The sequence below is a fragment of the Atractosteus spatula genome (genome assembly GCF_055471065.1).
Source record: "Atractosteus spatula isolate fAtrSpa1 chromosome 10 unlocalized genomic scaffold, fAtrSpa1.hap1 SUPER_10_unloc_3, whole genome shotgun sequence".
Taxonomy (NCBI): Eukaryota; Metazoa; Chordata; class Actinopteri; order Semionotiformes; family Lepisosteidae; genus Atractosteus; species Atractosteus spatula.
Window position 1 is genome coordinate 1,578,809 of NW_028296623.1, and position 13,692 is coordinate 1,592,500.

Below are 13,692 nucleotides of genomic sequence, written 5' to 3' on the forward strand. Positions count from 1 at the left end.
GACAGGAGGTCACACACTGTTTTATTATTATTGAGAGACAGGCTCACTGTTCCTCAGGCTGGGACAGGAGGTCACACACTGTATTATTATTATTAAGTTACAACCTCACTGATCCTCAGTCTGGGACAGGAGATGACACACTGTATTATTTTTATTGAGAGACAGGCTCGCTGTTCCTCAGGCTGGGACAGGAGGTCACACTGTATTATTATTGTTGAGCGTCTGGTTACTGTTCCCCAAGCTGGGACAGGAGGTCACATACTGTATTATTATTATTGAGAGACAGGCATGCTCTCTGTTCCTCAGGCTAGTACAGGTGATCACGCACTGAATTATTATTATTGAGATATAGGCTCACTGTCTGTTCCTCTTGCTGGGACTGGAGATCACACACTGTTCTATTATTATTGAGAGACATGCTCACTGTTTGTTCCTCAGACTGGGACAGGACATTCCACACAAGGTTATTATTATTGAGAGACAGGTTCATTGTCTGTTCCTCAGGCTAAGACAGGAGATGACACACTGTATTGTTATTATTGAGAGTCAGGCTCACTGTATCTCAGGCTGGGACAGGAGATCACATTGTATTATTATTATTAAGAGACAAGCTCACTGTTCCTCAGGCTGGGACAGGAGATGACACACTGTATTATTATTATTGAGAGAAAGGCTCGCTGTTCCTCAGGCTGGGACAGGAGGTCACACACTTTATTATTATTATTGAGAGACAGGTTCACTGTCTGTTCCTCATGCTGGGACAGGAAGTCACACACTGTATTATTATTATTATTGAGAGACAAGCTCACTGTTCCTCAGGCTGGGACAGTAGATCACACTGTATTATTATTGTTGAGAGTCTGGCTTACTGTTCCCCAAGCTGGGACAGGAGGTCACACACTGTATTATTATTATTGAGAGACAGGCTCGCTGTCTGTTCCTCAGGCTAGTACAGGAGATCACGCACTGTATTATTATTATTGAGATACAGGCTCACTGTCTGTTCCTCAGGCTCGGAAAATAAATCACACTGTATTATTATTATTGAGAGTCTGGCTCACTGTTCCTCAGGCTGGGACAGGAGGTCACACACTATATTATTATTATTGAGAGACAGGCTCACTGTTCCTCAGGCTGGGACAGGAGATCACACTGTATTATTATTATTGAGAGACAGGCTCACTGTTCCTCAGGCTTGGACAGGAGGTCACACACTGTATTATTATTATTGAGAGACAGGCTCACTGTTCCTCAGGCTGGGACAGGAGATCACACTGTATTATTATTATTGAGAGTCTGGCTCACTGTTCCCCAGGCTGGGACAGGAGGTCACACACTGTATTATTATTATTGAGAGACAGGCTCACTGTTCCTCAGGCTGGGAGAGGAGGTCACACACTGTATTATTATTATTATTAAGAGACAAGCTCACTGTTCCTCAGTCTGGGACAGGAGATGACACACTGTATTATTATTATTGAGAGACAGGCTCGTTGTTCCCCAAGCTGGGACAGGAGGTCACACACTGTATTATTATTATTGAGAGACAGGCTCGCTGATCCTCAGGGTGGGACAGGAGGTCACACTGTATTATTATTTTTGAGCGTCTGGTTACTGTTCCCCAAGCTAGTACAGGAGATCACGCACTGTATTATTATTATTGAGATATAGGCTCACTGTCTGTTCCTCAGGCTGGGAAAGTAGATCACACTATATTATTATTATTGAGAGTCTGGCACACTGTTCCTCAGGCTGGGACAGGAGATCACACTGTATTATTATTATTGAGAGTCTGACTCACTGTTCCCCAGGCTGGGACAGGAGGTCACACACTGTATTATTATTATTGAGAGACAGGCTCACTGTTCCTCAGGCTGGGACAGGAAGTCACACACTGTATTATTATTATTAAGAGACAAGCTCACTGTTCCTCAGTCTGGGACAGGAGATGACACACTGTATTTTTATTATTGAGAGACAGGCTCGCTGTTCCTCAGGCTGGGACAGGAGGTCACACTGTATTATTATTGTTGAGCGTCTGGTTACTGTTCCCCAAGCTGGGACAGGAGGTCACACACTGTATTATTATTATTGAGAGACATGCTCACTGTCTGTTCCTCAGGCTGGTACAGGAGATCTCACACTGTATTATTATTGAGAGACAGGCTCACTGTTCCTCAGGCTGGGACAGGAGGTCACACACTGTATTATTATTATTAAGAGACAAGCTCAATGTTCCTCAGTCTGGGACAGGAGATGACACACTGTATTATTATTATTGAGAGACAGGCTCGCTGTTCCTCAGGCTGGGACAGGAGGTCACACTGTATTATTATTGTTGAGCGTCTGGTTACTGTTCCCCAAGCTGGGACAGGAGGTCACACACTGTATTATTATTATTGAGAGACAGGCTCGCTGATCCTCAGGGTGGGACAGGAGGTCACACTGTATTATTATTTTTGAGTGTCTGGTTACTGTTCCCCAAGCTAGTACAGGAGATCACGCACTGTATTATTATTATTGAGATACAGGCTCACTGTCTGTTCCTCAGGCTGGGAAAGTAGATCACACTGTATTATTATTATTGAGAGTCTGACTCACTGTTCCCCAGGCTGGGACAGGAGGTCACACACTGTATTATTATTATTGAGAGACAGGCTCACTTTTCCTCAGGCTGGGACAGGAAGTCACACACTGTATTATTATTATTGAGAGACATGCTCACTGTCTGTTCCTCAGGCTGGTACAGGAGATCTCACACTGTATTATTATTATCGAGAGACCTGCTCTTTCCTGATTGTTCCTTTGGCTGGGACAGCAGATCATGATCTGCTTTATTATTATTGAGAGACTGCCTCACTCCTGTCTGTTCCTCAGGGTGGGACAGGAGATCACACACTGTATCATTATTATTGAGAGACGGGCTGACTGTCTGTTCCTCAGGCTGGGACACTGGATCACACACTATATTATTATTACTGAGAGACAGGCTAACTTTGAATTCCCAGGCTGGGACAGGAAGTCACACACTGTATTATTATAATTGAGAGACAGGCTCACTGTCTGTTCCTCAGGCTGGGACAGGAAGTCACACACTGTATTATTATTATTGAGAGACAGGCTCACTGTCTGTTCCTCAGGCTGGGACAGGAGGTCACACACTGTATTATTATTATTATTGAGAGACAGGTTCACTGTCTGTTCCTCAGGCTGGGACAGGAGATCACACACTGTATTATTATTACTGACAGAGAGGTTCACTGTCTCTTCCTCAGGCTGGGACAGGAGGTCACACACTGTATTATTATTATTGAGAGACAGTTTCACTGTCTGTTCCTCAGGCTAGTACAGGTGATCACGCACTGTATTATTATTATTGAGATATAGGCTCACTGTCTGTTCCTCTTGCTGGAACTGGAGATCACACACTGTTCTATTATTATTGAGAGACATGCTCACTGTTTGTTCCTCAGACTGGGACAGGACATTCCACACAAGGTTATGATTATTGAGAGACAGGTTCACTGTCTGTTCCTCAGGCTAAGACAGGAGATCACACACTATATTATTATTATTGAGAGTCAGGCTCACTGTTCCTCAGGCTGGGACAGGAGATCACACAATTTATTATTATTATTGAGAGAGAGGCTCACTGTCTGTTCCTCATGCTGGGACAGGAAGTCACACACTGTATTATTATTATTATTGAGAGACAGGTTCACTGTCTGTTCCTCAGGCTGTGACAGGAGATCATATTGTATTATTATTATTGAGAGACAAGCTCACTGTTCCTCCGGCTGGGACAGAAGATCACACTGTATTATTATTGTTGAGAGTCTGGCATACTGTTCCCCAAGCTGGGACTGGAGGTCACACACTGTATTATTATTATTGAGAGACAGGTTCACTGTCTGTTCCTCAGGCTGGGACAGGCGATCACACACTGTATTATTATTATTAAGAGACAGGCTCACTGTTCCTCTGGATGGGACTGGAGATCACACATTGTTTTTTTATTATTGAGAGACAACCTCACTGTTATTTCCTCAGGCTAAGACAGGACATCCCACACTGGATTATTATTGTTGAGAGACAGGATCACTGTCTGTTCCTCAGGCTAAGACAGTAGATCACACACTGGATTATTATTATTGAGAGACAGGTTTACTGTCTGTTCCCCAGGCTTGGACAGGAGATCACACTGTATTATTATTATTGAGAGACAGGCTCACTGTTCCTCAGGCTGGGACAGGAGATCACACTGTATTATTATTATTGAGAGACAAGCTCACTGTTCCTCAGGCTAGGACAGGAGATGACACACTGTATTTTTATTATTGAGAGACAGGCTCACTGTTCCTCAGGCTGGGACAGGAGGTCACACACTGTATTATTATTATTGAGAGACAGGTTCACTGTCTGTTCCTCAGGCTAAGACAGGAGATCACACACTGTATTATTATTATTGAGAGACAGGCTCACTGTTCATCAGGCTGCGACAGGAGATCACACTGTATTATTATTATTAAGAGACAAGCTCACTGTTCCTCAGGCTGGGACATGAGATGACACACTGTATTATTTTTATTGAGAGACAGGCTCGCTGTTCCTCAGGCTGGGACAGGAGGTCACACACTTTATTATTATTATTGAGAGACAGGCTCACTGTCTGTTCCTCAGGCTGGGACAGGAAGTCACACACTGTATTATTATTACTGAGAGACACGCTCACTTTCTGTTACCCAGACTGGGACAGAAGATCACACACTGTATTATTATTGAGAGACAGGCTCACTGTCTGTTCCTCATGCTGGGACAGGAGATCACACTCTTTATTATTATTACTGAGAGACAGGCTCACTGTCTGTATCTCAGGCTGGGACAGGAGATCAAACAGTTTATTAATATAATTGAGAGATAGGCATACTGTCTCTTCCTTTGGGATGGGACAGGACATCACACACTGTATTATTATTATTGAGAGACAGGCTCACTGTCTGTTCCTCAGGCTGGGACAGGAGATCACACACTGGATTACTATTATTAAGACACTGGTTTACTGTCTGATCCCCTGGCTGGGACAGGAGATCACACACTGTATTATTATTATTGAGTGGCTGGTTCACTGTCTCTTCCTCAGGCTGGGACAGGAGATCACAAACTGTATTTTTATTATTGAGAGACAGGCTCACTGTTCCTCAGGCTGCGACAGGAGATCACACAATGTATTTGTATTATTGAGAGTCTGGCTCACTGTTCCCCAGGCTGGGGCAGGAGGTCACACACTGTATTATTATTATTATTGAGGGGCAGGCTCACTGTCTCTTCCTCAGGCTGGGACAGGAGGTCACACACTGTATTTTTATTATTTTGAGAGACTGGCTCACTGTCTGTTCCTCAAGCTTGGACAGGAAGTCACACACTGTATTATTATTATCGAGAGACCTGCTCTTTCCTGACTGTTCCTTAGGCTGGGACAGGAGATCATAATCTGCTTTATTATTATTGAGAAACCGGCTCACTCCTATCTGTTCCTCAGGTTGGGACAGGAGATCACACACTGTATTATTATTAATGAGAGACGGGCTGACTGTCTGTTCCCCAGGCTGGGACAGTGGATCACAAACTATATTATTATTACTGAGAGACAGGCTCACTTTCTGTTCCCCAGACTGGGACAGACGATCACACACTGTATTATTATTGAGAGACAGGCTCACTGTCTGTTCCTCAGGCTGGGAGAGGAGATCACACACTGTATTATTATTAATGAGAGACCTGCTCTTTCCTGACTGTTCCTTAGGCTGGGACAGGAGATCATAATCTGCTTTATTATTTTTGAGAAACTGGCTCACTCCTATCTGTTCCTCAGGTTGGGACAGGAGATCACACACTGTATTATTATTAATGAGAGACGGGCTGACTGTCTGTTCCCCAGGCTGGGACAGTGGATCACAAACTATATTATTATTACTGAGAGACAGGCTCACTTTCTGTTCCCCAGACTGGGACAGACGATCACACACTGTATTATTATTGAGAGACAGGCTCTCTGTTTGTGTCTCAGGCTGGGACAGGAGATAAGACAGTTTATTAATATTATTGAGAGATAGGCTCACTGTTTCTTCCTTTGGGCTGGGACAGGAGATCACAAACTGTATTACTATTACTGAGAGACAGGCTCACTGTCTGTTCCTCTTGCTGGAACTGGAGATCACACACTGTTCTATTATTATTGAGAGACATGCTCACTGTTTGTTTCTCAGACTGGGACAGGACACCCCACACTGGATTAATATTATTGAGAGACAGGATCACTGTCTGTTCCTCAGGCTAAGACAGTGGATTACTATTATTATGAGACAGATTTACTGTCTGATCCCTGGCTGGGACAGGAGATCACACACTGTATTATTATTATTGAGTGGCCGGCTCACTGTCTCTTCCTCAGGCTGGGACAGGAGGTCACACACTCTATTATTATTATTATTATTATTGAGAGACAGGCTCACTGTCTGTTCCTCAGGCTGGGACAGGAGATCACACTCTGTATTATTATTATTGAGAGACAGGCTCGCTGTTTGTTCCTCAGGCTGGGACAGGAGATCACACAATTTATTCATATTATTGTTGAGAGACATGCTCACTGTCTGTTCCTCAAGCTGGGGCAGGAAATGACACACTGTATTATTATTATTGAGAGACAGGCTCACTGTCTGTTCCTCAGGCTGGGATAGGAAGTCACACACTGTATTATTATTATTGAGAGACAGGTTCACTGCCTGTTCATCTGGATGGGACTGGAGATCACACACTGTTCTTATATTATTGAGAATCATGCTCACTGTTTGTTCTTCAGACTGGGACAGGACATCCCACACTGGATTATTATTATTGAGAGACAGGATCACTGTCTGTTCCTCAGGCTAAGACAGTAGATCACACACTGGATTAATATTATTGAGAGACAGGTTTACTGTCTGTTCCTGAGGCTGGGACAGGAGACACACAGTGTATTATTATTATTGCTCTTCCTGACTGTTCCTTAGGCTGGGACAGCAGATCATTATCTGCTTTATTATTATTGAGAGACTGCCTCACTCCTGTCTGTTTCTCAGGTTGGGACAGGAGATCACACACTGTATTGTTATTATTGAGCGACGGGCTGACTGTCTATTCCTCAGGCTGGGACAGTGGATCACACACAATATTATTATTACTGAGAGACAGGCTCACTTTGAATTCCCCAGACTGGGACAGATCACGCACTGTATTATTAATGAGAGACAGGCTCACTGACTGCTCCTCAGGCTGGGACAGGAGGTCACACACTGCATTATTATTATTGAGAGACAGGCTCACTGTCTGTTCCTCAGGCTGGGACAGGAAGTCACACACTATATTATTAGTATTGAGATACAGGCTCACTGTCTGTTCCTCAGGCTGGGACAGGAGATCACACACTGTATTATTATTATCGAGAGACCTGCTCTTTCCTGACTGTTACTTAGGCTGTTACAGGAGATCATAATCTGCTTTATTATTATTGAGAGATTGGCTCACTCCTGTCTGTTCCTCAGGTTGGGACAGGAGATCACACACTGTATTATTATTATTATTGAGAGACAGGTTCACTGTCTGTTCCTCAGGCTGGGACAGGAGATCACACACTGTATTATTATTATTGAGAGATAGGCTCACTGTCTCTTCTTTTGGGCTGGGACAGGAGATCACACACTGTATTATTATTACTGAGAGAGAGGTTCACTGTCTCTTCCTCAGGCTGGGACAGGAGGTCACACACTCTATGATTATTATTGAGAGACAGGTTCACTGTCTGTTCCTCAGGCTGCGACAGGAGATCACACTGTATTATTATTATTGACAGATAAAATCACTGTTCCTCAGGCTGGGACAGTAGATCACACTGTATTATTATTATTGAGAGACAGGCTCACTGTCTATTCCTCAGGCTGGGACAGGAAGTCACACACTGTATTATTATGATTGAGAGACAGGGTCACTGTCTGTTCCTCAGGCTGGAACAGGAGATCACACTGTATTATTTTTATTGAGAGTCTGGCTCACTGTTCCCCAGGCTGGGACAGGAGGTCACACACTGTATTATTATTGAGAGACAGGCTCACTCTTCCTCAGGCTGGGACAGGAGATCACACTGTATTATTATTATTGAGAGTCTGGCTCACTGTCTATTCCTCAGGCTGGGACAGGAGATCACACACTGTATTATTATTATCGAGAGACCTGCTCTTTCCTGATTGTTCCTTAGGCTGGGACAGCAGATCATAATCTGCTTTATTATTACTCAGAGACTGGCTCACTCCTGTCTGTTCCTCAGGCTGGGACAGGAGATCACACACTGTATTATTATTATTGAGAGATTGGCTGACTGTCTGTTCCTCAGGCTGGGACAGTGGATCACACACTATATTAGTATTACCGAGAGACAGGCTCACTTTCAATTCCCTAGACTGGGACAGAAGATCACACACTGTATTATTACTGAGAGACAGGCTCACTGTCTGTTCCTTATGCTGGGACAGGAAATCACGCTCTGTATGATTATTATTGAGAGACAAGCTCACTGTCTGTTCCTCAGACTGGGACAGGAGATCACACAGTTTATTAATATTATTGTTGAGAGACATGCTCACTGTCTGTTCCTCAGGCTGGGACAGGAGGTCACACACTGTATTATTATTATTGAGAGACAGGCTCACTGTGTGTTCCTCAAGCTGGGACAGTAGATCACACTGTATTATAATTATTGAGAGGCTGACTCACTGTTTCCCAGGCTGGGATAGGAGATCACACACTGTATCATTAGTATTATTGAGAGACAGGCTCGTTGTCTTCTCCTCAGGCTGGGACAGGAGATCATACACTGTTGTAGTGTGCTCTCACAAAGCACCAGTTCTGTAGGGGTTTGGGCATTTACTGGGACAATTATTAATTGTGGCAGTAAATCACAAAATTGATTCTTTTAATGGTCTCAGAATCTAACCATGCGATATAACTCAAACAACGCACACACAGGTACTAATACACGAGGATGCATTTATTATTATATAGAATATGCATGTAAACCTAACAGATCTTATCATAAGGGTTATCAGAATACAAAAGATATAAATTCATTCAGTTACAAAGACTTACACATATCAAGAGGACATAAGTTCGGTATATCATTCATTTAAACCGTTTCGTAATTGAACTTGTTTACAACTTCTACATTAGATACTCAAAACAAGTACATAACCTTAGGAATTAAACTGATATCAACTGGTTGGGATAACAATTGAATTCTCGAGCACTAATGCTGTGAAGTTGAATACTCACTGCTGGTGAAACCCTTTTCCCACTGTTTCCGTAGTGTAGTGGTTATTACGTAGTGTGGCGGGATCTGCACAGTGCGTGTCGCAGCGCATCCTGCTTTCACTTCAATGCGCATCCTGATGTACCCCAGTCTCCCGCGTGACAGGTGCGGATAATCACCACTATAGATAGATAGATACTTTATTGATCCCGTGAGGGAAATTGCAGTGCAACAGCAGCTTAAGACACACAACACAGCCACAGTGTAACGAATTATATAATAATGGTACAATACATACAATACAATACAATACAAGGTTACTCACAGTCCGGATGCACAAGAACAAACTAGAACAGAACAGTACACAGAACACAGAGTAACTATAGATATAAATATAAATATAAATATAAATGTATTGCACAGGTCCCTGGCATATATTGCACAAAAAGTGGTTGTAAACGGGAAAAAGAAAAAGAAAAAGAAAGAGAACATATGTAGCAGTAGATGTGTAGATGCGTTTAGTCCAGAAACAGGTCACTGTCGATGTTGCCTCTGCCAAGACGCAAGGTGGATGCGTTGTACAGTCTTATGGCAGACGGCAAGAATGACCTTCTGTAGCGCTCCCTGTCGCACCGTGGATGAATCAGTCTATTGCTGAACGTGCTCTTCATTCCTGCAAGCCTGTCATAGAGGGGATGGGAGAAGTTGTCCATGATGGCCTCTAGTTTGGACATCATTCTCCTCTCAGCCACTACCTCCAAGGAGTCCAGGTCAAACCCAATGACAGAGCTTGCTCTCCTGATGAGCTTGTTCAGCCTTTTGGAATCTACTGCTCTAATCCCAGAGCCCCAGCACACCACTGCGTAGAAAATGGCACTCGCTACCACCGACTGATAGAACATGTGTAGCATCTTACTACACACATTGAAGGACCTGAGCCTCCTCAAGAAGTAGAGTCGGCTCTGTCCCTTCTTATAGATGGCCTCGATGTTCTTAGACCATTCCAGTCTATCGTCGATGTGCACACCCAGGTACTTGTACGAGTCCACCATCTCCACGCCACTCCCATGGATGTAGACAGGAGTAGGTTTGACCTTTTTCCTCCTGAAATCTACCACCAGTTCCTTTGTCTTTGTAACATTCAGTTCCAAGTGGTTCACCCCACACCACTCCACAAAGCTGCTGACCAGTCCTCTGTACTCCTCCTCCTGTTCACCCTTGATACATCCCACAATTGCAGAGTCATCTGAGAACTTCTGCAGGTGGCATGACTTTGAGTTGTACTTAAAGTCCGAAGTATAGAGGGTGAAGAGGAATGGAGAAAGAACTGTCCCTTGAGGTGCCCCTGTGTTACTCACTACCTGTTCAGACACACAGTTCTGAAGTCTCACAGACTGTGGTCTGCCTGTCAGGTAGTCAGTGATCCACGAGGTCGTGGAGGCATCGACTTGCATCTCCTCCAGCTTCCTCCTTAGAAGTAAGGGCTGGATGGTATTGAAGGCACTGGAGAAGTCGAAAAACATGATCCTTACAGTGTTGCCAGCCCTGTCCAGGTGTGAGTAGGCCCTTTGCAGCATGTAGATGATCGCATCCTCCACACCAACACTGGGCTGGTAGGCAAACTGTAGGGTGTCCAGTGATGAGCTGACCAGGGGTCTCAGGTGGGATAAGACCAGCCTCTCCAGTGTCTTCATGATGTGAGAAGTCAGTGCAACTGGTCTGTAGTCGTTGAGGACAGAGGGGCACCCTTTCTTTGGTACCGGGACCAGGCATGATGTCTTCCAGAGCACCGGGACTCTTTCCAAGCACAGGCTCAGGTTGAACAGTCGCTGGAGCACTCCGCTCAGCTGATCAGCACAGGCCCTCAGAACTCTGGGGCAGATGTTATCTGGTCCTGTGGCCTTACCCTCGTGCAGCCTCCTTCTTCACCTGGTCAGCTGTGATGGTCAGCCTGGCCTGGGGGATGGTGCTCATAGTGCTTTCAGTGCTGCAGGTGTTTATGGCGGAGGTGTTGGAGAGTGGCAGCTGTGGGGGATGGGTGGGTGAGTAGCCGTCGGGGGTTGTGGCTGTAGGCGGCCATGTTTGTGGGGGGATGGAGGAGGTATTGGGCAGTCGCAGCTGTGAAGGGTTAGGGAGCGTGTGGCTGTGGGGGGATGGGTGTTGCGCCACAGAGGACCTAGAATCAAACCTGTTAAAGAACTGGTTCAACTCGTTGGCCATCTCCAGGTTCCCTTCTGTTGCACCCCCAGCCTGTTTGAAGCCAGTGATCTCTCTCATGCTGCTCCATACATCTCTCACCCTATTCCTTTGCAGCTTGTCCTCTATCTTCTTTCTGTATGCGTCCTTGCTCTCTCTTAGCTTCTGCTTTAGCTCCCTCTGTACACGCTTGACCTCTTCCTTATCTCCCCTCCTAAAGGCTCTCTTCTTGTCATTCAGAAGAGCCTTCAGGTCGCTGGTGATACTAACGCTGGTGATACTAACGAGGAAGACATCGCTCTCTCCGACCCCCGGCATCGTGTCCCGACCCACCGTGCTGGAAGCCGACGCGTGCTGTGATTCCTTTACGGAGCAGAAATGACAACCGAGGAGCCGAGAGATCATTTCAGCATTTCGCGTCTGAACAGAAAACACAAACGACCAACTCGGAATGACTTGCCTTTGATGCTTTCAAAGCGTTCTTTGTGCATCGAACAGACCCACTCACCTCTTAGTGTGGCGGGATCTGCACAGTGCATGTCGCAGCGCTTCCTGCTTTCACTTCAATGTGCTTCCTGATGTCGAGTCGTGTGCCGTGCGGAGGCTCTGAAAGCGAGAGCAATGAAAAGGTGCACGGCGCTGTGAAAGAAAACAGAGAAGTGAAAGGCAGTCCTTTCTCTAAGGAGGTAAAAGAAAAGCTTTCTACTCCCCGTCAGGGAATCGAACCCTGGTCTCCCGCGTGACAGGCGGGGATACTCGCCACTATACTAACGAGGAAGACACCACACTCTCCGATCCTCGGCATCGTGTCCCGACCCAGCGTGCTGGAAGGCGACGCGTGCTGTGATTCCTTTACGGAACAGAAATGACAACCGAGGAGCCGAGAGATCATGTCAGCATTTCGCGTCTGAACGGAAAACACAAACGACCAACTCGGAATGACTTGCTTTTGACGCTTTTCAAAGCGTTCTTTGTGCACGACGACTGCGCCGCCTAGCAGATACAGATGGGTTGTACAACTCTGAACTAGCAAATGGAAGAGGGCTAAGCCCCCTCTCTTTTAGCCCAGGTTCGATCTGTCTCCCAGAATCACCAGGGCGCACGCACACACACCCGTGCCGTTGAAGTGCTCTGCCTCATTTCTAAGGGCAACTCAACATTCACTCCTACCCCGAGAACAGAAAAGACAGCGTCCGCAGCAACAACAGCTCAGGTCTCTGCACAGGAGCTAAGCTGCCCCCATCTCCTCTGCTCTGCGGCTCCTGCGGAGTGGAGTCGGCCTGGAGCCGTGTTTGCAGGCGGCGGCTCCCCGCGCTCTGTCTGTGCGTCCAAGAGCTCCTGGGAGGAAGAGAGAGCCCTCCCACTCGGGGGCTTTTCCACGGTCTGTGTGAGGAGGGGCGGGTGTGTCCAGTAGCTTATCGAGCGGAAGCCTGGGGCGGCGGAGAGCTGTGATCGTGCAGACCTTGAGGTGTCACCTCTTTGTCTGCTTTCCCGCCCCCCCTCCGCCCAAGCTCTGCTCCAGAGTAGCCCGGCAACCCCTCACACCTGCACGTGTCACAACCTAAGGTGTAGTCATGAGACACCCATGGGGTGCTGCTCTGTTCTTGCTAATTGTTTCCTGCCCGTCGCAGGCAGGAGTCCATGCGAGAAAGATGCGCTGGACAGAGCTCAGAGGGCACAGCTGGGTGGCTTTCCTTCTGAGTGACGTTCCTGCAACACTCTCCCGCTCCTCTTGGTGCGCTCATGCCGCAACACAGGAAGGCTGGAGCAGGTGGCTGTGGGCTCTGCGCACTGCCGAAACAGGTCAGTTGGGAGAGCGTTAGACTGAAGATCTAAAAGTCCCTGGTTTGATCCCGGGTTTCGGCATTTTGTTTCATCGCGCCCTTTGTTCCTCTCTCCAGCGCCCCCTGCCTAAAGTGACGCTTCCCTTTCTCAGCCCGAAACGCAAGCGAGACACCAGCAGCGGTCCCTGCAGGTTTCCGTAGTGTAGCGGCTATCACGTTCGCCTAACACGCGAAAGGTCCCCGGTTCGAGACCGGGCGGAAACAGCCTCTTTTCGCACGCTCCTGTACTTCACAGAGGTCTTGAGCGACCGGTCATTTGTTCCCAATGTATTTCCGGTGCCTTCATGCACTCTTGTACCAAACGCACGTTCCTGC

The 13,692-nt window shown here is 46.4% G+C and overlaps 1 non-coding gene across 1 annotated transcript; it reads left to right on the forward strand.

Annotated features, from left to right (window-relative positions):
- The first annotated feature begins 13,508 nt into the window (after positions 1-13,508).
- On the forward strand, positions 13,509-13,581 carry trnav-aac (transfer RNA valine (anticodon AAC)). Its single transcript has one exon. It is a non-coding gene; the product is annotated as a tRNA-Val (tRNA).
- Positions 13,582-13,692: the final 111 nt, after the last annotated feature.